Source organism: Schistocerca nitens, chromosome 11 (assembly GCF_023898315.1).
Source record: "Schistocerca nitens isolate TAMUIC-IGC-003100 chromosome 11, iqSchNite1.1, whole genome shotgun sequence".
NCBI lineage: Eukaryota > Metazoa > Arthropoda > Insecta > Orthoptera > Acrididae > Schistocerca > Schistocerca nitens.
The window spans coordinates 51,820,048-51,843,346 of NC_064624.1; positions in this window are offsets into that span (position 1 = coordinate 51,820,048).

The following is a 23,299-nucleotide window of genomic DNA, read 5'->3' on the forward strand; positions in this document are numbered from 1 at the left end:
CAGTGACCATGAAACACAGAAATTTCATCGGGATTGAATACAAAATGTACTATGCCGACTTAAGTACAAGAAGAGTGAATTTTCTAAGAGTTTGTGCTTTGAGCGGCTCCTGGGAGACCAGTGTTAGATTCCGATGCACCAGTGCAGGTTTACTGTATCCCTTGGACATTGACCATGAAGCACACAAGTTGTATCGGGATTGAATACAAAAGGCACAAATTCGACTTAAGTACAAGAAGAGTGAATCTTCTAAGAGTTTGTGCTTTGAGCGGCTCTTGGGAGACCAGTGTTAGATTGCGATGCACCAGTGCAGAATTACTGTATCCCTTGGACCTTCACATTGACCATGAAACACAGAAATTGTATCGGGATTGAATACAAAAGGCACAAATTCGCTTTAAGCACAAGAAGAGTGAATCTTCTAAGAGTTTGTGCTTTGAGCGGCTCCTGGGAGACCGGTATTAGCTTTCGATGCACCAGTGCAGGTTTAGTGTATCCCTTGGACCTTCACATTGACCATGAAACACAGAAAGCGCATCGCGATTGAATATAAAAGGGACAATGCCGACTTAAGTACAAGAAGAGTGAATCTTCTAAGAGTTTTTGCTTTGAGCGGCTCCTGGGAGGCCAGTGTTAGATTCCGATGCACTAGTGCAGGTTTAATTTCTCCCTTGGACCTTCACAGTGACCATGAAACACAGAAATTGCATCGGGATTGAATACAAAATGCACAAATTCGACTTAACTTAAAGAAGAGTGAATCTTCTAAGAGTTTGTGCTTTGAGCGGCTCCTGGGAGACCCGTATTAGCTTCCGATGCACCAGTGCAGGTTTAGTGTATCCCTTGGACTTTCACATTGACCATGAAACACAGAAAGCGCATCGCGATTGAATACAGAAGGGACAATGCCGACTTAAGTACAAGAAGAGTGAATCTTCTAAGAGTTTGTGCTTTGAGCGGCTCCTGGGAGACCAGTATTACATTCCGATGCACCAGTGCAGGTTTAATGTCTCCCTTGGACCTTCACAGTGACCATGAAACACAGAAATTGCATCGGGATTGAATACAAAAAGCACAAATTCGACTTATGTACGAGAAGAGTGAATCTTCTAAGAGTTTGTGCTTTGAGCGGCTCTTGGGAGACCAGTGTTAGATTGCGATGCACCAGTGCAGCTTTACTGTATCCCTTGGACCTTCACATTGACCATGAAACACAGAAATTGTATCGGGATTGAATATAAAAGGGACAATGCCGACTTAAGTACAAGAAGAGTGAATCTTCTAAGAGTTTGTGCTTTGAGCGGCTCCTGGCAGACCAGTGTTAGATTCCGATGCACTAGTGTAGGTTTACTGTCTCCCTTGGACCTTCACAGTGACCATGAAACACAGAAATTGCAACGGGATTGAATACAAAAAGCACAAATTCGACTTAACTACAAGAAGAGTGAATCTTCTAAGAGTTTGTGCTTTGAGCGGCTCCTGGGAGACCCGTATTAGCTTCCGATGCACCAGTGCAGGTTTAGTGTATACTTTGGACCTTCACATTGACCATGAAACACAGAAAGCGCATCGGGATTGAATACAGAAGGGACAATGCCGACTTAAGTACAAGAAGAGTGAATCTTCTAAGAGTTTGTGCTTTGAGCGGCTCCTGGGAGACCAGTATTAGATTCCGATGCACCAGTGCAGGTTTATTATATCCCTTGGACCTTCAAATTGACCATGAAACACAGAAATTGCATCGGAATTGAATACAAAAGGCACAATGCCGACTTAAGTACAAAAACAGTGAATTTTCTAAGAGTTTGTGTTTTGAGCGGCTCCTGGGAGACCAGTATTAGATTCCGATGCACCAGTGCAGGTTTGCTGTTTCCCATGGACCTTCACATTGACCATGAAACACAGAAATTGCATCGGGATTGAATACAAAAGGCACAATGCCGACTTAAGTACAAGAAGAGTGAATTTTCTAAGAGGTTGTGCTTTGAGCGGCTCCTGGGAGGCCAGTGTTAGATTCCGATGCACTAGTGCAGGTTTAATTTCTCCCTTGGACCTTCACAGTGACCATGAAACACAGAAATTGCATCGGGATTGAATACAAAATGCACAAATTCGACTTAACTTAAAGAAGAGTGAATCTTCTAAGAGTTTGTGCTTTGAGCGGCTCCTGGGAGACCCGTATTAGCTTCCGATGCACCAGTGCAGGTTTAGTGTATCCCTTGGACTTTCACATTGACCATGAAACACAGAAAGCGCATCGCGATTGAATACAGAAGGGACAATGCCGACTTAAGTACAAGAAGAGTGAATCTTCTAAGAGTTTGTGCTTTGAGCGGCTCCTGGGACACCAGTATTAGATTCCGATGCACTAGTGCAGGTTTACTGTCTCCCTTGGACCTTCACAGTGACCACGAAACACAGAAATTGCATCGGGATTGAATACAAAAAGCACAAATTCGACTTAAGTACGAGAAGAGTGAATCTTCTAAGAGTTTGTGCTTTGAGCGGCTCTTGGGAGACCAGTGTTAGATTGCGATGCACCAGTGCAGCTTTACTGTATCCCTTGGACCTTCACATTGACTATTAAACACAGAAATTGTATCGGGATTGAATATAAAAGGAACAATGCCGACTTAAGTACAAGAAGAGTGAATCTTCTAAGAGTTTGTGCTTTGAGCGACTCCTGGCAGACCAGTGTTAGATTCCGATGTACTAGTGTAGGTTTACTGTCTCACTTGGACCTTCACAGTGACCATGAAGCACATAAATTGCAACGGGATTGAATACAAAAAGCACTAATTCGACTTAAGTACAAGAAGAGTGAATCTTCTAAGAGTTTGTGCTTTGAGCGGCTCCTGGGAGACCCGTATTAGCTTCCGATGCACCAGTGCAGGTTTAGTGTATACTTTAGACCTTCACATTGACCATGAAACACAGAAAGCGCATCGCGATTGAATACAGAAGGGACAATGCCGACTTAAGTACAAGAAGAGTGAATCTTCTAAGAGTTTGTGCTTTGAGCGGCTCCTGGGAGACCAGTATTAGATTCCGATGCACCAGTGCAGGTTTATTGTATCCCTTGGACCTTCACATTGACCATGAAACACAGAAATTGCATCGGAATTGAATACAAAAGGCACATAGCCGACCTAAGTACAAAAAGAGTGAATTTTCTAAGAGTTTGTGTTTTGAGCGGCTCCTGGGAGACCAGTATTAGATTCCGATGCACCAGTGCAGGTTTGCTGTATCCCTTGGACCTTCACATTGACCATGAAACACAGAAATTTCATCGGGATTGAATACAAAAGGCACAATGCCGACTTAAGTACAAGAAGAGTGAATTTTCTAAGAGGTTGTGCTTTGAGCGGCTCCTGGGAGACCAGTATTAGATTCCGATGCACCAGTGCAGGTTTACTGTATCCCTTGGACCTTCACATTGACCATGAAACACAGAAATTGTATTGGGATTGAATACAAAAGGCACAAATTCGGCTTAAATACAAGAAGAGTTAATCTTCTAAGAGTTTGTGATTTGAACGCCTCCTGGGAGACCAGTGTTAGATTCCGATGCACTAGCGCAGGTTTACTGTCTCCCTTGGACCTTCACAGTGACCATGAAACACAGAAATTGCATCGGGATTGAATACAAAAAGCACAAATTCGACTTAACTACAAGTAGAGTGAATCTTCTAAGAGTTTGTGCCTTGAGCGGCTCCTGGGAGACCCGTATTAGCTTCTGGTGCACCAGTGCAGGTTTAGTGTATCCCTTAGACCTTCACATTGACCATGAAACACAGAAAGCGCATCGCGATTGAATATAAAAGGGACAATGCCGACATAAGTACAAGAAGAGTGAATCTTCAAAGAGTTTGTGCTTTGAGCGGCTCCTGGGAGACCAGTGTTGGGTTCCGATGCACCAGTGCAGGTTTACTGTATCTCTTGGACCTTCACAGTGACCATGAAACACAGAAATTTCATCGGGATTGAATACAAAATGTACTATGCCGACTTAAGTACAAGAAGAGTGAATTTTCTAAGAGTTTGTGCTTTGAGCGGCTCCTGGGAGACCAGTGTTAGATTCCGATGCACCAGTGCAGGTTTACTGTATCCCTTGGACATTGACCATGAAGCACACAAGTTGTATCGGGATTGAATACAAAAGGCACAAATTCGACTTAAGTACAAGAAGAGTGAATCTTCTAAGAGTTTGTGCTTTGAGCGGCTCTTGGGAGACCAGTGTTAGATTGCGATGCACCAGTGCAGAATTACTGTATCCCTTGGACCTTCACATTGACCATGAAACACAGAAATTGTATCGGGATTGAATACAAAAGGCACAAATTCGCTTTAAGCACAAGAAGAGTGAATCTTCTAAGAGTTTGTGCTTTGAGCGGCTCCTGGGAGACCAGTATTAGCTTCCGATGCACCAGTGCAGGTTTAGTGTATCCCTTGGACCTTCACATTGACCATGAAACACAGAAAGCGCATCGCGATTGAATATAAAAGGGACAATGCCGACTTAAGTACAAGAAGAGTGAATCTTCTAAGAGTTTTTGCTTTGAGCGGCTCCTGGGAGGCCAGTGTTAGATTCCGATGCACTAGTGCAGGTTTAATTTCTCCCTTGGACCTTCACAGTGACCATGAAACACAGAAATTGCATCGGGATTGAATACAAAATGCACAAATTCGACTTAACTTAAAGAAGAGTGAATCTTCTAAGAGTTTGTGCTTTGAGCGGCTCCTGGGAGACCCGTATTAGCTTCCGATGCACCAGTGCAGGTTTAGTGTATCCCTTGGACTTTCACATTGACCATGAAACACAGAAAGCGCATCGCGATTGAATACAGAAGGGACAATGCCGACTTAAGTACAAGAAGAGTGAATCTTCTAAGAGTTTGTGCTTTGAGGGGCTCCTGGGAGACCAGTATTACATTCCGATGCACCAGTGCAGGTTTAATGTCTCCCTTGGACCTTCACAGTGACCATGAAACACAGAAATTGCATCGGGATTGAATACAAAAAGCACAAATTCGACTTATGTACGAGAAGAGTGAATCTTCTAAGAGTTTGTGCTTTGAGCGGCTCTTGGGAGACCAGTGTTAGATTGCGATGCACCAGTGCAGCTTTACTGTATCCCTTGGACCTTCACATTGACCATGAAACACAGAAATTGTATCGGGATTGAATATAAAAGGGACAATGCCGACTTAAGTACAAGAAGAGTGAATCTTCTAAGAGTTTGTGCTTTGAGCGGCTCCTGGCAGACCAGTGTTAGATTCCGATGCACTAGTGTAGGTTTACTGTCTCCCTTGGACCTTCACAGTGACCATGAAACACAGAAATTGCAACGGGATTGAATACAAAAAGTACAAATTCGACTTAACTACAAGAAGAGTGAATCTTCTAAGAGTTTGTGCTTTGAGCGGCTCCTGGGAGACCCGTATTAGCTTCCGATGCACCAGTGCAGGTTTAGTGTATACTTTGGACCTTCACATTGACCATGAAACACAGAAAGCGCATCGGGATTGAATACAGAAGGGACAATGCCGACTTAAGTACAAGAAGAGTGAATCTTCTAAGAGTTTGTGCTTTGAGCGGCTCCTGGGAGACCAGTATTAGATTCCGATGCACCAGTGCAGGTTTATTATATCCCTTGGACCTTCAAATTGACCATGAAACACAGAAATTGCATCGGAATTGAATACAAAAGGCACAATGCCGACTTAAGTACAAAAACAGTGAATTTTCTAAGAGTTTGTGTTTTGAGCGGCTCCTGGGAGACCAGTATTAGATTCCGATGCACCAGTGCAGGTTTGCTGTTTCCCATGGACCTTCACATTGACCATGAAACACAGAAATTGCATCGGGATTGAATACAAAAGGCACAATGCCGACTTAAGTACAAGAAGAGTGAATTTTCTAAGAGGTTGTGCTTTGAGCGGCTCCTGGGAGACCAGTATTAGATTCCGATGCACCAGTGCAGAATTACTGTATCCCTTGGATCTTCACATTGACCATGAAACACAGAAATTGTATCGGGATTGAATACAAAAGGCACAAATTCGGCTTAAGTACAAGAAGAGTTAATCTTCTAAGAGTTTGTGATTTGAACGCCTCCTGGGAGACCAGTGTTAGATTCCGATGCACTAGCGCAGGTTCACTGTCTCCCTTGGACCTTCACAGTGACCATGAAACACAGAAATTGCATCGGGATTGAATACAAAAAGCTAAAATTCGACTTAACTACAAGAAGAGTGAATCATCTAAGAGTTTGTGCCTTGAGCGGCTCCTGGGAGACCCGTATTAGCTTCCGATGCACCAGTGCAGGTTTAGTGTATCCCTTGGACTTTCACATTGACCATGAAACACAGAAATTATATCGGGATTGAATACAAAAGGCACAAATTCGACTTTAGTACAAGAAGAGTGAATCTTCTAAGATTTTGTGCTTTGAGCGGCTCCTGGGAGACCAGGATTAGTTTCCGATGCACCAGTGCAGGTTTAGTGTATCCCTTGGACCTTCACATTGACCATGAAACACAGAAAGCGCATCGCGATTGAATACAAAAGGGACAATGCCGACTTAAGTACAAGAAGAGTGAATCTTCTTAGAGTTTGTGCTTTGCGCAGCTCCTGGGAGACCTGTATTTGCTTCTGATGCACCAGTGCAGGTTTGCTGTATCCCTTGAACCTTCACATTGACCATGAAACACAGAAATTTCATCGGGATTGAATACAAAAGGCACAATGCCGACTTAAGTACAAGAAGAGTGAATTTTCTAAGAGGTTGTGCTTTGAGCGGCTCCTGGGAGACCAGTATTAGATTCCGATGCACCAGTGCAGGTTTACTGTATCCCTTGGACCTTCACATTGACCATGAAACACAGAAATTGTATTGGGATTGAATACAAAAGGCACAAATTCGGCTTAAGTACAAGAAGAGTTAATCTTCTAAGAGTTTGTGATTTGAACGCCTCCTGGGAGACGAGTGTTGGATTCCGATGCACCAGTGCAGGTTTACTGTGTCCCTTGGACCTTCACAGTGACCATGAAACACAGAAATTGCATCGGGATTGAATACAAAATGTACTATGCCGACTTAAGTACAAGAAGAGTGAATTTTCTAAGAGTTTGTGCTTTGAGCGGCTCCTGGGAGACCAGTGTTAGATTCCGATGCACCAGTGCAGGTTTACTGTATCCCTTGGACATTGACCATGAAGCACAGAAGTTGTATCGGGATTGAATACAAAAGGCACAAATTCGACTTAAGTACAAGAAGAGTGAATCTTCTAAGAGTTTGTGCTTTGAGCGGCTCTTGGGAGACCAGTGTTAGATTGCGATGCACCAGTGCAGAATTACTGTATCCCTTGGACCTTCACATTGACCATGAAACACAGAAATTGTATCGGGATTGAATACAAAAGGCACAAATTCGCTTTAAGCACAAGAAGAGTGAATCTTCTAAGAGTTTGTGCTTTGAGCGGCTCCTGGGAGACCAGTATTAGCTTCCGATGCACCAGTGCAGGTTTAGTGTATCCCTTGGACCTTCACATTGACCATGAAACACAGAAAGCGCATCGCGATTGAATATAAAAGGGACAATGCCGACTTAAGTACAAGAAGAGTGAATCTTCTAAGAGTTTTTGCTTTGAGCGGCTCCTGGGAGGCCAGTGTTAGATTCCGATGCACTAGTGCAGGTTTAATTTCTCCCTTGGACCTTCACAGTGACCATGAAACACAGAAATTGCATCGGGATTGAATACAAAATGCACAAATTCGACTTAACTTAAAGAAGAGTGAATCTTCTAAGAGTTTGTGCTTTGAGCGGCTCCTGGGAGACCCGTATTAGCTTCCGATGCACCAGTGCAGGTTTAGTGTATCCCTTGGACTTTCACATTGACCATGAAACACAGAAAGCGCATCGCGATTGAATACAGAAGGGACAATGCCGACTTAAGTACAAGAAGAGTGAATCTTCTAAGAGTTTGTGCTTTGAGCGGCTCCTGGGAGACCAGTATTACATTCCGATGCACCAGTGCAGGTTTAATGTCTCCCTTGGACCTTCACAGTGACCATGAAACACAGAAATTGCATCGGGATTGAATACAAAAAGCACAAATTCGACTTATGTACGAGAAGAGTGAATCTTCTAAGAGTTTGTGCTTTGAGCGGCTCTTGGGAGACCAGTGTTAGATTGCGATGCACCAGTGCAGCTTTACTGTATCCCTTGGACCTTCACATTGACCATGAAACACAGAAATTGTATCGGGATTGAATATAAAAGGGACAATGCCGACTTAAGTACAAGAAGAGTGAATCTTCTAAGAGTTTGTGCTTTGAGCGGCTCCTGGCAGACCAGTGTTAGATTCCGATGCACTAGTGTAGGTTTACTGTCTCCCTTGGACCTTCACAGTGACCATGAAACACAGAAATTGCAACGGGATTGAATACAAAAAGCACAAATTCGACTTAACTACAAGAAGAGTGAATCTTCTAAGAGTTTGTGCTTTGAGCGGCTCCTGGGAGACCCGTATTAGCTTCCGATGCACCAGTGCAGGTTTAGTGTATACTTTGGACCTTCACATTGACCATGAAACACAGAAAGCGCATCGGGATTGAATACAGAAGGGACAATGCCGACTTAAGTACAAGAAGAGTGAATCTTCTAAGAGTTTGTGCTTTGAGCGGCTCCTGGGAGACCAGTATTAGATTCCGATGCACCAGTGCAGGTTTATTATATCCCTTGGACCTTCAAATTGACCATGAAACACAGAAATTGCATCGGAATTGAATACAAAAGGCACAATGCCGACTTAAGTACAAAAACAGTGAATTTTCTAAGAGTTTGTGTTTTGAGCGGCTCCTGGGAGACCAGTATTAGATTCCGATGCACCAGTGCAGGTTTGCTGTTTCCCATGGACCTTCACATTGACCATGAAACACAGAAATTGCATCGGGATTGAATACAAAAGGCACAATGCCGACTTAAGTACAAGAAGAGTGAATTTTCTAAGAGGTTGTGCTTTGAGCGGCTCCTGGGAGACCAGTATTAGATTCCGATGCACCAGTGCAGAATTACTGTATCCCTTGGATCTTCACATTGACCATGAAACACAGAAATTGTATCGGGATTGAATACAAAAGGCACAAATTCGGCTTAAGTACAAGAAGAGGTAATCTTCTAAGAGTTTGTGATTTGAACGCCTCCTGGGAGACCAGTGTTAGATTCCGATGCACTAGCGCAGGTTCACTGTCTCCCTTGGACCTTCACAGTGACCATGAAACACAGAAATTGCATCGGGATTGAATACAAAAAGCTAAAATTCGACTTAACTACAAGAAGAGTGAATCATCTAAGAGTTTGTGCCTTGAGCGGCTCCTGGGAGACCCGTATTAGCTTCCGATGCACCAGTGCAGGTTTAGTGTATCCCTTGGACTTTCACATTGACCATGAAACACAGAAATTATATCGGGATTGAATACAAAAGGCACAAATTCGACTTTAGTACAAGAAGAGTGAATCTTCTAAGATTTTGTGCTTTGAGCGGCTCCTGGGAGACCAGGATTAGTTTCCGATGCACCAGTGCAGGTTTAGTGTATCCCTTGGACCTTCACATTGACCATGAAACACAGAAAGCGCATCGCGATTGAATACAAAAGGGACAATGCCGACTTAAGTACAAGAAGAGTGAATCTTCTTAGAGTTTGTGCTTTGCGCAGCTCCTGGGAGACCTGTATTTGCTTCTGATGCACCAGTGCAGGTTTGCTGTATCCCTTGAACCTTCACATTGACCATGAAACACAGAAATTTCATCGGGATTGAATACAAAAGGCACAATGCCGACTTAAGTACAAGAAGAGTGAATTTTCTAAGAGGTTGTGCTTTGAGCGGCTCCTGGGAGACCAGTATTAGATTCCGATGCACCAGTGCAGGTTTACTGTATCCCTTGGACCTTCACATTGACCATGAAACACAGAAATTGTATTGGGATTGAATACAAAAGGCACAAATTCGGCTTAAGTACAAGAAGAGTTAATCTTCTAAGAGTTTGTGATTTGAACGCCTCCTGGAAGACGAGTGTTGGATTCCGATGCACCAGTGCAGGTTTACTGTGTCCCTTGGACCTTCACAGTGACCATGAAACACAGAAATTGCATCAGGATTGAATACAAAATGTACTATGCCGACTTAAGTACAAGAAGAGTGAATTTTCTAAGAGTTTGTGCTTTGAGCGGCTCCTGGGAGACCAGTGTTAGATTCCGATGCACCAGTGCAGGTTTACTGTATCCCTTGGACATTGACCATGAAGCACAGAAGTTGTATCGGGATTGAATACAAAAGGCACAAATTCGACTTAAGTACAAGAAGAGTGAATCTTCTAAGAGTTTGTGCTTTGAGCGGCTCTTGGGAGACCAGTGTTAGATTGCGATGCACCAGTGCAGAATTACTGTATCCCTTGGACCTTCACATTGACCATGAAACACAGAAATTGTATCGGGATTGAATACAAAAGGCACAAATTCGCTTTAAGCACAAGAAGAGTGAATCTTCTAAGAGTTTGTGCTTTGAGCGGCTCCTGGGAGACCAGTATTAGCTTCCGATGCACCAGTGCAGGTTTAGTGTATCCCTTGGACCTTCACATTGGCCATGAAACACAGAAAGCGCGTCGCGATTGAATATAAAAGGGACAATGCCGACTTAAGTACAAGAAGAGTGAATCTTCTAAGAGTTTGTGCTTTGAGCGGCTCCTGTCAGACCAGTGTTAGATTCCGATGCACTAGTGCAGGTTTAATTTCTCCCTTGGACCTTCACAGTGACCATGAAACACAGAAATTGCATCGGGATTGAATACAAAATGCACAAATTCGACTTAACTTAAAGAAGAGTGAATCTTCTAAGAGTTTGTGCTTTGAGCGGCTCCTGGGAGACCCGTATTAGCTTCCGATGCACCAGTGCAGGTTTAGTGTATCTCTTGGACTTTCACATTGACCATGAAACACAGAAAGCGCATCGCGATTGAATACAGAAGGGACAATGCCGACTTAAGTACAAGAAGAGTGAATCTTCTAAGAGGTTGTGCTTTGAGCGGCTCCTGGGAGACCAGTATTAGATTCCGATGCACCAGTGCAGGTTTACTGTCTCCCTTGGACCTTCACAGTGACCATGAAACACAGAAATTGCATCGGGATTGAATACAAAAAGCACAAATTCGACTTATGTACGAGAAGAGTGAATCATCTAAGAGTTTGTGCTTTGAGCGGCTATTGGGAGACCAGTGTTAGATTGCGATGCACCAGTGCAGCTTTACTGTATCCCTTGGACCTTCACATTGACCATGAAACACAGAAATTGTATCGGGATTGAATATAAAAGGGACAATGCCGACTTAAGTACAAGAAGAGTGAATCTTCTAAGAGTTTGTGCTTTGAGCGGCTCCTGGCAGACCAGTGTTAGATTCCGATGCACTAGTGTAGGTTTACTGTCTCCCTTGGACCTTCACAGTGACCATGAAACACAGAAATTGCAACGGGATTGAATACAAACAGCACAAATTCTACTTAACTACAAGAAGAGTGAATCTTCTAAGGGTTTGTGCTTTGAGCGGCACCTGGGAGACCCATATTAGCTTCCGATGCACCAGTGCAGGTTTAGTGTATACTTTGGACCTTCACATTGACCATGAAACACAGAAAGCGCATCGGGATTGAATACAGAAGGGACAATGCCGACTTAAGTACAAGAAGAGTGAATCTTCTAAGAGTTTGTGCTTTGAGCGGCTCCTGGGAGACCAGTATTAGATTCCGATGCACCAGTGCAGGTTTATTGTATCCCTTGGACCTTCACATTGACCATGAAACACAGAAATTGCATCGGAATTGAATACAAAAGGCACAATGCCGACTTAAGTACAAAAAGAGTGAATTTTCTAAGAGTTTGTGCTTTGAGCGGCTCCCGGGAGACCAGTATTAGATTCCGATGCACCAGTGCGGGTTTGCTGCATCCCTTGGACCTTCACAGTGACCATGAAACACAGAAATTGCATCGGGATTGAATACAAAGGGCACAAATTCGACTTAACTACAAGAAGAGTGAAATTTCTAAGAGTTTGTGCATTGCGCGGCTCCTGGGAGACCTGTATTTGCTTCTGATGCACCAGTGCATGTTTAGTGTATCCCTAGGACCTTCACATTGACCATGAAACACGGAAAGCGCAACGCGATTGAATAGAAAAGGGACATTGCCGACTTAAGTACAAGAAGAGTGAATCTTCTAAGAATTTGTGATTTGAGCGGCTCCTGGGAGACCAGTATTAGATTCCGATGCACCAGTGCAGGTTTACTGTATCCCTTGCACCTTCACATTGACCATTAAACATAGAAAGCGCATCGCGATTGAATACAAAAGGGACAATACCGACTTAACTACAAGAAGAGTGAATCTTATAAGAGTTTGTGCTTTGAGCGAATCCTGGGAGACCAGTGTTAGATTCCGATGCACCAGTGCAGGTTTACTGTATCCCTTGGACCTTCACATTGACCATGAAATCAGAAATTGTATCGGGATTGAATGCAGAAGGCACAATGCCGACTTAAGTACAAGAAGAGTGAATTTTCTAAGAGTTTGTGCTTTGAGCGGCTCCTGGGAGACCAGTATTAGTTTCCGATGCACCACTGCAGGTTTACGGTATCCCTTGGACATTCACATTGACCATGAAATACAGAAATTGTATCGGGATTGAATACAAAAGGCACAAATTCGACTTATCTACAAGAAGAGTGAATCTTCTAAGAGTTTGTGCTTTGAGCGGCTCCTGGGAGACCAGTATTCGATTCCGATGCATTAGGGCAGGTTTACTGTATTCCTTGGACCTTCACAGTGACCCTGAAACATAGAAATTGCATCGGGATTGAATACAATAGGCACAAATCCGACTTAACTACAAGAAGAGTGAATCTTGTAAGAGCTTGTGGTTTGAGCGGCTCCTGGGGGACCAGCATTAGCTTCCGATGCACCAGTGCAGGTTTAGTGTATCCCTTGGACCTTCACATTGACCATGAAACACAGAAGTTGTATCGGGATTGAATACAAAAGCCACAAATTCGACTTAACTACAAGAAGAGTGAATCTTCTAAGAGTTTGTGCTTTGAGCTGCTCCTGGGAGACCAGGATTAGCTTCCGATGCACCAGTGCAGTTTTGTGTATCCCTTGGACCTTCACATTGACCATGAAACACATAAAGCGCATCGCGATTGAATACAAAAGGGACAATGCCGACTTAAGTACAAGAAGAGTGAATCTTCTAAGAGTTTGTGCTTTGAGCGGCTCCTGGGAGACCAGTGTTGGATTCCGATGCACCAGTGAAGGTTTACTGTATCCCTTGGCCCTTCACAGTGACCATGAAACACAGAAATTGCATCGCGATTGAATACAAAATGTACTATGCCGACTTAAGTACAAGAAGAGTGAATTTTCTAAGAGTTTGTGCTTTGAGCGGCTCCTGGGAGACCAGTATTAGATTCCGATGCACAAGTGCAGGTTTACGCTATCCCTTGGACATTCACATTGACCATGCAACACAGAAATTGCATCGGGATTGAATACAAAAAGCACAAATTCGACTTAACTACAAGAAGAGTGAATCTTCTAAGAGTTTGTGCTTTGAGCTGCTCCTGGGCGACCAGTATTAGTTTCTGGTGCACCAGTGCAGGTTTAGTGTATCCCTTGGACATTGACCATGAAGCATAGAAGTTGTATCGGGATTGAATACAAAAGGCACAAATACGACTTAAGTACAAGAAGAGTGAATCTTCTAAGAGTTTGTGCTTTGAGCGGCTCTTGGGAGACCAGTGTTAGATTGCGATGCGACAGTGCAGGTTTAATGTATCCCTTGGACCTTCACATTGACCATGAAACACAGAAATTGTATCGGGATTGAATACAAAAGGCACAAATTCGCTTTAAGCACAAGAAGAGTGAATCTTCTAAGAGTTTGTGCTTTGAGCGGCTCCTGAGAGACCAGTATTAGCTTCCGATGCACCAGTGCAGGTTTAGTGTATCCCTTGGACCTTCACATTGACCATGAAACACAGAAAGCGCATCGCGATTGAATATAAAAGGGACAATGCTGACTTAAGTACAAGAAGAGTGAATCTTCTAAGAGTTTGTGCTTTGAGCGGCTCCTGGGAGGCCAGTGTTAGATTCCGATGCACTAGTGGAGGTTTAATTTCTCCCTTGGACCTTCATAGTGACCATGAAACACAGAAATTGCATCGGGATTGAATACAAAAAGCACAAATTCGACTTAAAGAAGAGTGAATCTTCTAAGAGTTTGTGCTTTGAGCGGCTCCTGGGAGACCAGGATTAGCTTCCGATGCACCAGTGCAGGTTTAGTGTATCCCTTGGACCTTCACATTGACCATGAAACACAGAAATTGCATCGGAATTGAATACAAAAGGCACAGTGCCGACTTAAGTACAAAAAGAGTGAATTTTCTAAGAGTTTGTGTTTTGAGCGGCTCCTGGGAGACCAGTATTAGATTCCGATGCACCAGTGCAGGTTTGCTGTATCCCTTGGACCTTCACATTGACCATGAAACACAGAAATTGCATCGGGATTGAATACAAAAGGCACAATGCCGACTTAAGTACAAGAAGAGTGAATTTTCTAAGAGGTTGTGCTTTGAGCGGCTCCTGGGAGACCAGTATTAGATTCCGATGCACCAGTGCAGAATTATTGTATCTCTTGGACCTTCACATTGACCATGAAACACAGAAATTGTATCGGGATTGAATACAAAAGGCACAAATTCGGCTTAAGTACAAGAAGAGTTAATCTTCTAAGAGTTTGTGATTTGAACACCTCCTGGGAGACCAGTATTAGATTCCGATGCACTAGCGCAGGTTTACTGTCTCCCTTGGACCTTCACAGTGACCATGAAACACAGAAAGCGCATCGCGATTGAATAGAAAAGGGACATTGCCGACTTAAGTACAAGAAGAGTGAATCTTCTAAGAGTTTGTGATTTGAGCGGCTCCTGGGAGACCAGTATTAGATTCCGATGCACCAGTACAGGTTTACTGTATCCCTTGCACCTTCACATTGACCATTAAACATAGCAAGCGCATCGCGATTGAATACAAAAGGGACAATACCGACTTAACTACAAGAAGAGTGAATCTTATAAGAGTTTGTGCTTTGAGCGAATCCTGGGAGACCAGTGTTAGATTCCGATGCACCAGTGCAGGTTTACTGTATCCCTTGGACCTTCACATTGACCATGAAATCAGAAATTGTATCGGGATTGAATACAAAAGGCACAATGCCGACTTAAGTACAAGAAGAGTGAATTTTCTAAGAGTTTGTGCTTTGAGCGGCTCCTGGGAGACCAGTATTAGTTTCCGATGCACCACTGCAGGTTTACGGTATCCCTTGGACATTCACATTGACCATGAAACACAGAAATTGTATCGGGATTGAATACAAAAGGCACAAATTCGACTTATGTACAAGAAGAGTGAATCTTCTAAGAGTTTGTGCTTTGAGCGGCTCCTGGGAGACCAGTATTAGATTCCGATGCACCAGGGCAGGTTTACTGTATCCCTTGGACTTTCACAGTGACCATGAAACATAGAAATTGCATCGGGATTGAATACAATAGGCACAAATTCGACTTAACTACAAGAAGAGTGAATCTTCTAAGAGCTTGTGGTTTGAGCGGCTCCTGGGGGACCAGTATTAGCTTCCGATGCACCAGTGCAGGTTTAGTGTATCCCTTGGACCTTCACATTGACCATGAAACACAGAAATTGTATCGGGATTGAATACAAAAGGCACAAATTCGACTTAAGTACAAGAGGAGTGAATCTTCTAAGAGTTTGTGCTTTGAGCGGCTCCTGGGAGACCAGTATTAGATTCCGTGCACCAGTGCAGGTTTACTGTATCCCTTGGACCTTCACAGTGACCATGAAACACAGAAATTGTATCGGCATTGAATACAAAAGACACAAATTCGACTTAAGTACATGAAGAGTGAATCTTCTAAGAGTTTGTGCTTTGAGCGGCTCCCGTGAGACCAGTATTAGATTCCGATGCACCAGTGCGGGTTTGCTGCATCCCTTGGACCTTCACAGTGACCACGAAACACAGAAATTGCATCGGGATTGAATACAAAGGGCACAAATTCGACTTACCTACAAGAAGAGTGAATCTTCTAAGAGTTTGTGCTTTGCGCGGCTCCTGGGAGACCTGTATTTGCTTCTGATGCACCAGTGCATGTTTAGTGTATCCCTAGGACCTTCACATTGACCATGAAACACGGAAAGCGCATCGCGATTGAATACAAAAGGGACATTGCCGACTTAAGTACAAGAAGAGTGAATCTTCTCAGAGTTTGTGATTTGAGCGGCTCCTGGGTGACCAGTATTAGATTCCGATGCACCAGTGCAGGTTTACTGTATCCCTTGGACCTTCACATTGACCATTAAACGTAGAAAGCGCATCGCGATTGAATACAAAAGGGACAATACCGACTTAACTACAAGAAGAGTGAATCTTATAAGAGTTTGTGCTTTGAGCGAATCCTGGGAGACCAGTGTTAGATTCCGATGCACCAGTGCAGGCTTACTGTATTCCTTGGACCTTCACATTGACCATGAAACACAGAAAGCGCATCGCGATTGAATACAGAAGGGACAATGCCGACTTAAGTACAAGAAGAGTGAATCTTCTTAGAGTTTGTGCTTTGCGCAGCTCCTGGGAGACCTGTATTTGCTTCTGATGCACCAGTGCAGGTTTGCTGTATCCCTTGAACCTTCACATTGACCATGAAACACAGAAATTTCATCGGGATTGAATACAAAAGGCACAATGCCGACTTAAGTACAAGAAGAGTGAATTTTCTAAGAGGTTGTGCTTTGAGCGGCTCCTGGGAGACCAGTATTAGATTCCGATGCACCAGTGCAGGTTTACTGTATCCCTTGGACCTTCACATTGACCATGAAACACAGAAATTGTATTGGGATTGAATACAAAAGGCACAAATTCGGCTTAAGTACAAGAAGAGTTAATCTTCTAAGAGTTTGTGATTTGAACGCCTCCTGGGAGACGAGTGTTGGATTCCGATGCACCAGTGCAGGTTTACTGTGTCCCTTGGACCTTCACAGTGACCATGAAACACAGAAATTGCATCGGGATTGAATACAAAATGTACTATGCCGACTTAAGTACAAGAAGAGTGAATTTTCTAAGAGTTTGTGCTTTGAGCGGCTCCTGGGAGACCAGTGTTAGATTCCGATGCACCAGTGCAGGTTTACTGTATCCCTTGGACATTGACCATGAAGCACAGAAGTTGTATCGGGATTGAATACAAAAGGCACAAATTCGACTTAAGTACAAGAAGAGTGAATCTTCTAAGAGTTTGTGCTTTGAGCGGCTCTTGGGAGACCAGTGTTAGATTGCGATGCACCAGTGCAGAATTACTGTATCCCTTGGACCTTCACATTGACCATGAAACACAGAAATTGTATCGGGATTGAATACAAAAGGCACAAATTCGCTTTAAGCACAAGAAGAGTGAATCTTCTAAGAGTTTGTGCTTTGAGCGGCTCCTGGGAGACCAGTATTAGCTTCCGATGCACCAGTGCAGGTTTAGTGTATCCCTTGGACCTTCACATTGGCCATGAAACACAGAAAGCGCGTCGCGATTGAATATAAAAGGGACAATGCCGACTTAAGTACAAGAAGAGTGAATCTTCTAAGAGTTTGTGCTTTGAGCGGCTCCTGGCAGACCAGTGTTAGATTCCGATGCACTAGTGCAGGTTTAATTTCTCCCTTGGACCTTCACAGTGACCATGAAACACAGAAATTGCATCGGGATTGAATACAAAATGCACAAATTCGACTTAACTTAAAGAAGAGTGAATCTTCTAAGAGTTTGTGCTTTGAGCGGCTCCTGGGAGACCCGTATTAGCTTCCGATGCACCAGTGCAGGTTTAGTGTATCTCTTGGACTTTCACATTGACCATGAAACACAGAAAGCGCATCGCGATTGAATACAGAAGGGACAATGCCGACTTAAGTACAAGAAGAGTGAATCTTCTAAGAGGTTGTGCTTTGAGCGGCTCCTGGGAGACCAGTATTAGATTCCGATGCACCAGTGCAGGTTTACTGTCTCCCTTGGACCTTCACAGTGACCATGAAACACAGAAATTGCATCGGGATTGAATACAAAAAGCACAAATTCGACTTATGTACGAGAAGAGTGAATCATCTAAGAGTTTGTGCTTTGAGCGGCTATTGGGAGACCAGTGTTAGATTGCGATGCACCAGTGCAGCTTTACTGTATCCCTTGGACCTTCACATTGACCATGAAACACAGAAATTGTATCGGGATTGAATATAAAAGGGACAATGCCGACTTAAGTACAAGAAGAGTGAATCTTCTAAGAGTTTGTGCTTTGAGCGGCTCCTGGCAGACCAGTGTTAGATTCCGATGCACTAGTGTACGTTTACTGTCTCCCTTGGACCTTCACAGTGACCATGAAACACAGAAATTGCAACGGGATTGAATACAAACAGCACAAATTCTACTTAACTACAAGAAGAGTGAATCTTCTAAGGGTTTGTGCTTTGAGCGGCTCCTGGGAGACCCATATTAGCTTCCGATGCACCAGTGCAGGTTTAGTGTATACTTTGGACCTTCACATTGACCATGAAACACAGAAAGCGCATCGGGATTGAATACAGAAGGGACAATGCCGACTTAAGTACAAGAAGAGTGAATCTTCTAAGAGTTTGTGCTTTGAGCGGCTCCTGGGAGACCAGTATTAGATTCCGATGCACCAGTGCAGGTTTATTGTATCCCTTGGACCTTCACATTGACCATGAAACACAGAAATTGCATCGGAATTGAATACAAAAGGCACAATGCCGACTTAAGTACAAAAAGAGTGAATTTTCTAAGAGTTTGTGCTTTGAGCGGCTCCCGGGAGACCAGTATTAGATTCCGATGCACCAGTGCGGGTTTGCTGCATCCCTTGGACCTTCACAGTGACCATGAAACACAGAAATTGCATCGGGATTGAATACAAAGGGCACAAATTCGACTTAACTACAAGAAGAGTGAAATTTCTAAGAGTTTGTGCATTGCGCGGCTCCTGGGAGACCTGTATTTGCTTCTGATGCACCAGTGCATGTTTAGTGTATCCCTAGGACCTTCACATTGACCATGAAACACGGAAAGCGCAACGCGATTGAATAGAAAAGGGACATTGCCGACTTAAGTACAAGAAGAGTGAATCTTCTAAGAATTTGTGATTTGAGCGGCTCCTGGGAGACCAGTATTAGATTCCGATGCACCAGTGCAGGTTTACTGTATCCCTTGCACCTTCACATTGACCATTAAACATAGAAAGCGCATCGCGATTGAATACAAAAGGGACAATACCGACTTAACTACAAGAAGAGTGAATCTTATAAGAGTTTGTGCTTTGAGCGAATCCTGGGAGACCAGTGTTAGATTCCGATGCACCAGTGCAGGTTTACTGTATCCCTTGGACCTTCACATTGACCATGAAATCAGAAATTGTATCGGGATTGAATGCAGAAGGCACAATGCCGACTTAAGTACAAGAAGAGTGAATTTTCTAAGAGTTTGTGCTTTGAGCGGCTCCTGGGAGACCAGTGTTAGATTCCGATGCACCAGTGCAGGTTTACTGTATCCCTTGGACCTTCACATTGACCATGAAACACAGAAATTGCATCGGGATTGAATGCAAAAGGCACAATGCCGACTTAAGTACAAGAAGAGTGAATTTTCTAAGAGGTTGTGCTTTGAGCGGCTCCTGGGAGACCAGTATTAGATTCCGATGCACCAGTGCAGGTTTACTGTATCCCTTGGACCTTCACATTGACCATGAAACACAGAAATTGTATTGGGATTGAATACAAAAGGCACAAATTCGGCTTAAGTACAAGAAGAGTTAATCTTCTAAGAGTTTGTGATTTGAACGCCTCCTGGGAGACGAGTGTTGGATTCCGATGCACCAGTGCAGGTTTACTGTGTCCCTTGGACCTTCACAGTGACCATGAAACACAGAAATTGCATCGGGATTGAATACAAAATGTACTATGCCGACTTAAGTACAAGAAGAGTGAATTTTCTAAGAGTTTGTGCTTTGAGCGGCTCCTGGGAGACCAGTGTTAGATTCCGATGCACCAGTGCAGGTTTACTGTATCCCTTGGACATTGACCATGAAGCACAGAAGTTGTATCGGGATTGAATACAAAAGGCACAAATTCGACTTAAGTACAAGAAGAGTGAATCTTCTAAGAGTTTGTGCTTTGAGCGGCTCTTGGGAGACCAGTGTTAGATTGCGATGCACCAGTGCAGAATTACTGTATCCCTTGGACCTTCACATTGACCATGAAACACAGAAATTGTATCGGGATTGAATACAAAAGGCACAAATTCGCTTTAAGCACAAGAAGAGTGAATCTTCTAAGAGTTTGTGCTTTGAGCGGCTCCTGGGAGACCAGTATTAGCTTCCGATGCACCAGTGCAGGTTTAGTGTATCCCTTGGCCCTTCACATTGGCCATGAAACACAGAAAGCGCGTCGCGATTGAATATAAAAGGGACAATGCCGACTTAAGTACAAGAAGAGTGAATCTTCTAAGAGTTTGTGCTTTGAGCGGCTCCTGGCAGACCAGTGTTAGATTCCGATGCACTAGTGCAGGTTTAATTTCTCCCTTGGACCTTCACAGTGACCATGAAACACAGAAATTGCATCGGGATTGAATACAAAATGCACAAATTCGACTTAACTTAAAGAAGAGTGAATCTTCTAAGAGTTTGTGCTTTGAGCGGCTCCTGGGAGACCCGTATTAGCTTCCGATGCACCAGTGCAGGTTTAGTGTATCTCTTGGACTTTCACATTGACCATGAAACACAGAAAGCGCATCGCGATTGAATACAGAAGGGACAATGCCGACTTAAGTACAAGAAGAGTGAATCTTCTAAGAGGTTGTGCTTTGAGCGGCTCCTGGGAGACCAGTATTAGATTCCGATGCACCAGTGCAGGTTTACTGTCTCCCTTGGACCTTCACAGTGACCATGAAACACAGAAATTGCATCGGGATTGAATACAAAAAGCACAAATTCGACTTATGTACGAGAAGAGTGAATCATCTAAGAGTTTGTGCTTTGAGCGGCTATTGGGAGACCAGTGTTAGATTGCGATGCACCAGTGCAGCTTTACTGTATCCCTTGGACCTTCACATTGACCATGAAACACAGAAATTGTATCGGGATTGAATATAAAAGGGGCAATGCCGACTTAAGTACAAGAAGAGTGAATCTTCTAAGAGTTTGTGCTTTGAGCGGCTCCTGGCAGACCAGTGTTAGATTCCGATGCACTAGTGTAGGTTTACTGTCTCCCTTGGACCTTCACAGTGACCATGAAACACAGAAATTGCAACGGGATTGAATACAAACAGCACAAATTCTACTTAACTACAAGAAGAGTGAATCTTCTAAGGGTTTGTGCTTTGAGCGGCTCCTGGGAGACCCATATTAGCTTCCGATGCACCAGTGCAGGTTTAGTGTATACTTTGGACCTTCACATTGACCATGAAACACAGAAAGCGCATCGGGATTGAATACAGAAGGGACAATGCCGACTTAAGTACAAGAAGAGTGAATCTTCTAAGAGTTTGTGCTTTGAGCGGCTCCTGGGAGACCAGTATTAGATTCCGATGCACCAGTGCAGGTTTATTGTATCCCTTGGACCTTCACATTGACCATGAAACACAGAAATTGCATCGGAATTGAATACAAAAGGCACAATGCCGACTTAAGTACAAAAAGAGTGAATTTTCTAAGAGTTTGTGCTTTGAGCGGCTCCCGGGAGACCAGTATTAGATTCCGATGCACCAGTGCGGGTTTGCTGCATCCCTTGGACCTTCACAGTGACCATGAAACACAGAAATTGCATCGGGATTGAATACAAAGGGCACAAATTCGACTTAACTACAAGAAGAGTGAAATTTCTAAGAGTTTGTGCATTGCGTGGCTCCTGGGAGACCTGTATTTGCTTCTGATGCACCAGTGCATGTTTAGTGTATCCCTAGGACCTTCACATTGACCATGAAACACGGAAAGCGCAACGCGATTGAATAGAAAAGGGACATTGCCGACTTAAGTACAAGAAGAGTGAATCTTCTAAGAATTTGTGATTTGAGCGGCTCCTGGGAGACCAGTATTAGATTCCGATGCACCAGTGCAGGTTTACTGTATCCCTTGCACCTTCACATTGACCATTAAACATAGAAATCGCATCGCGATTGAATACAAAAGGGACAATACCGACTTAACTACAAGAAGAGTGAATCTTATAAGAGTTTGTGCTTTGAGCGAATCCTGGGAGACCAGTGTTAGATTCCGATGCACCAGTGCAGGTTTACTGTATCCCTTGGACCTTCACATTGACCATGAAATCAGAAATTGTATCGGGATTGAATGCAGAAGGCACAATGCCGACTTAAGTACAAGAAGAGTGAATTTTCTAAGAGTTTGTGCTTTGAGCGGCTCCTGGGAGACCAGTATTAGTTTCCGATGCACCACTGCAGGTTTACGGTATCCCTTGGACATTCACATTGACCATGAAATACAGAAATTGTATCGGGATTGAATACAAAAGGCACAAATTCGACTTATCTACAAGAAGAGTGAATCTTCTATGAGTTTGTGCTTTGAGCGGCTCCTGGGAGACCAGTATTCGATTCCGATGCATTAGGGCAGGTTTACTGTATTCCTTGGACCTTCACAGTGACCATGAAACATAGAAATTGCATCGGGATTGAATACAATAGGCACAAATCCGACTTAACTACAAGAAGAGTGAATCTTGTAAGAGCTTGTGGTTTGAGCGGCTCCTGGGGGACCAGCATTTGCTTCCGATGCACCAGTGCAGGTTTAGTGTATCCCTTGGACCTTCACATTGACCATGAAACACAGAAATTGTATCGGGATTGAATACAAAAGCCACAAATTCGACTTAACTACAAGAAGAGTGAATCTTCTAAGAGTTTGTGCTTTGAGCGGCTCCTGGGAGACCAGGATTAGCTTCCGATGCACCAGTGCAGTTTTGTGTATCCCTTGGACCTTCACATTGACCATGAATCACAGAAATTGAATCGGGATTGAATACAAAAGACACAAATTCGACTTAAGTACAAGAAGAGTGAATCTTCTAAGAGTTTGTGCTTTGAGCGGCTCCTGGGAGACCAGTGTTGGATTCCG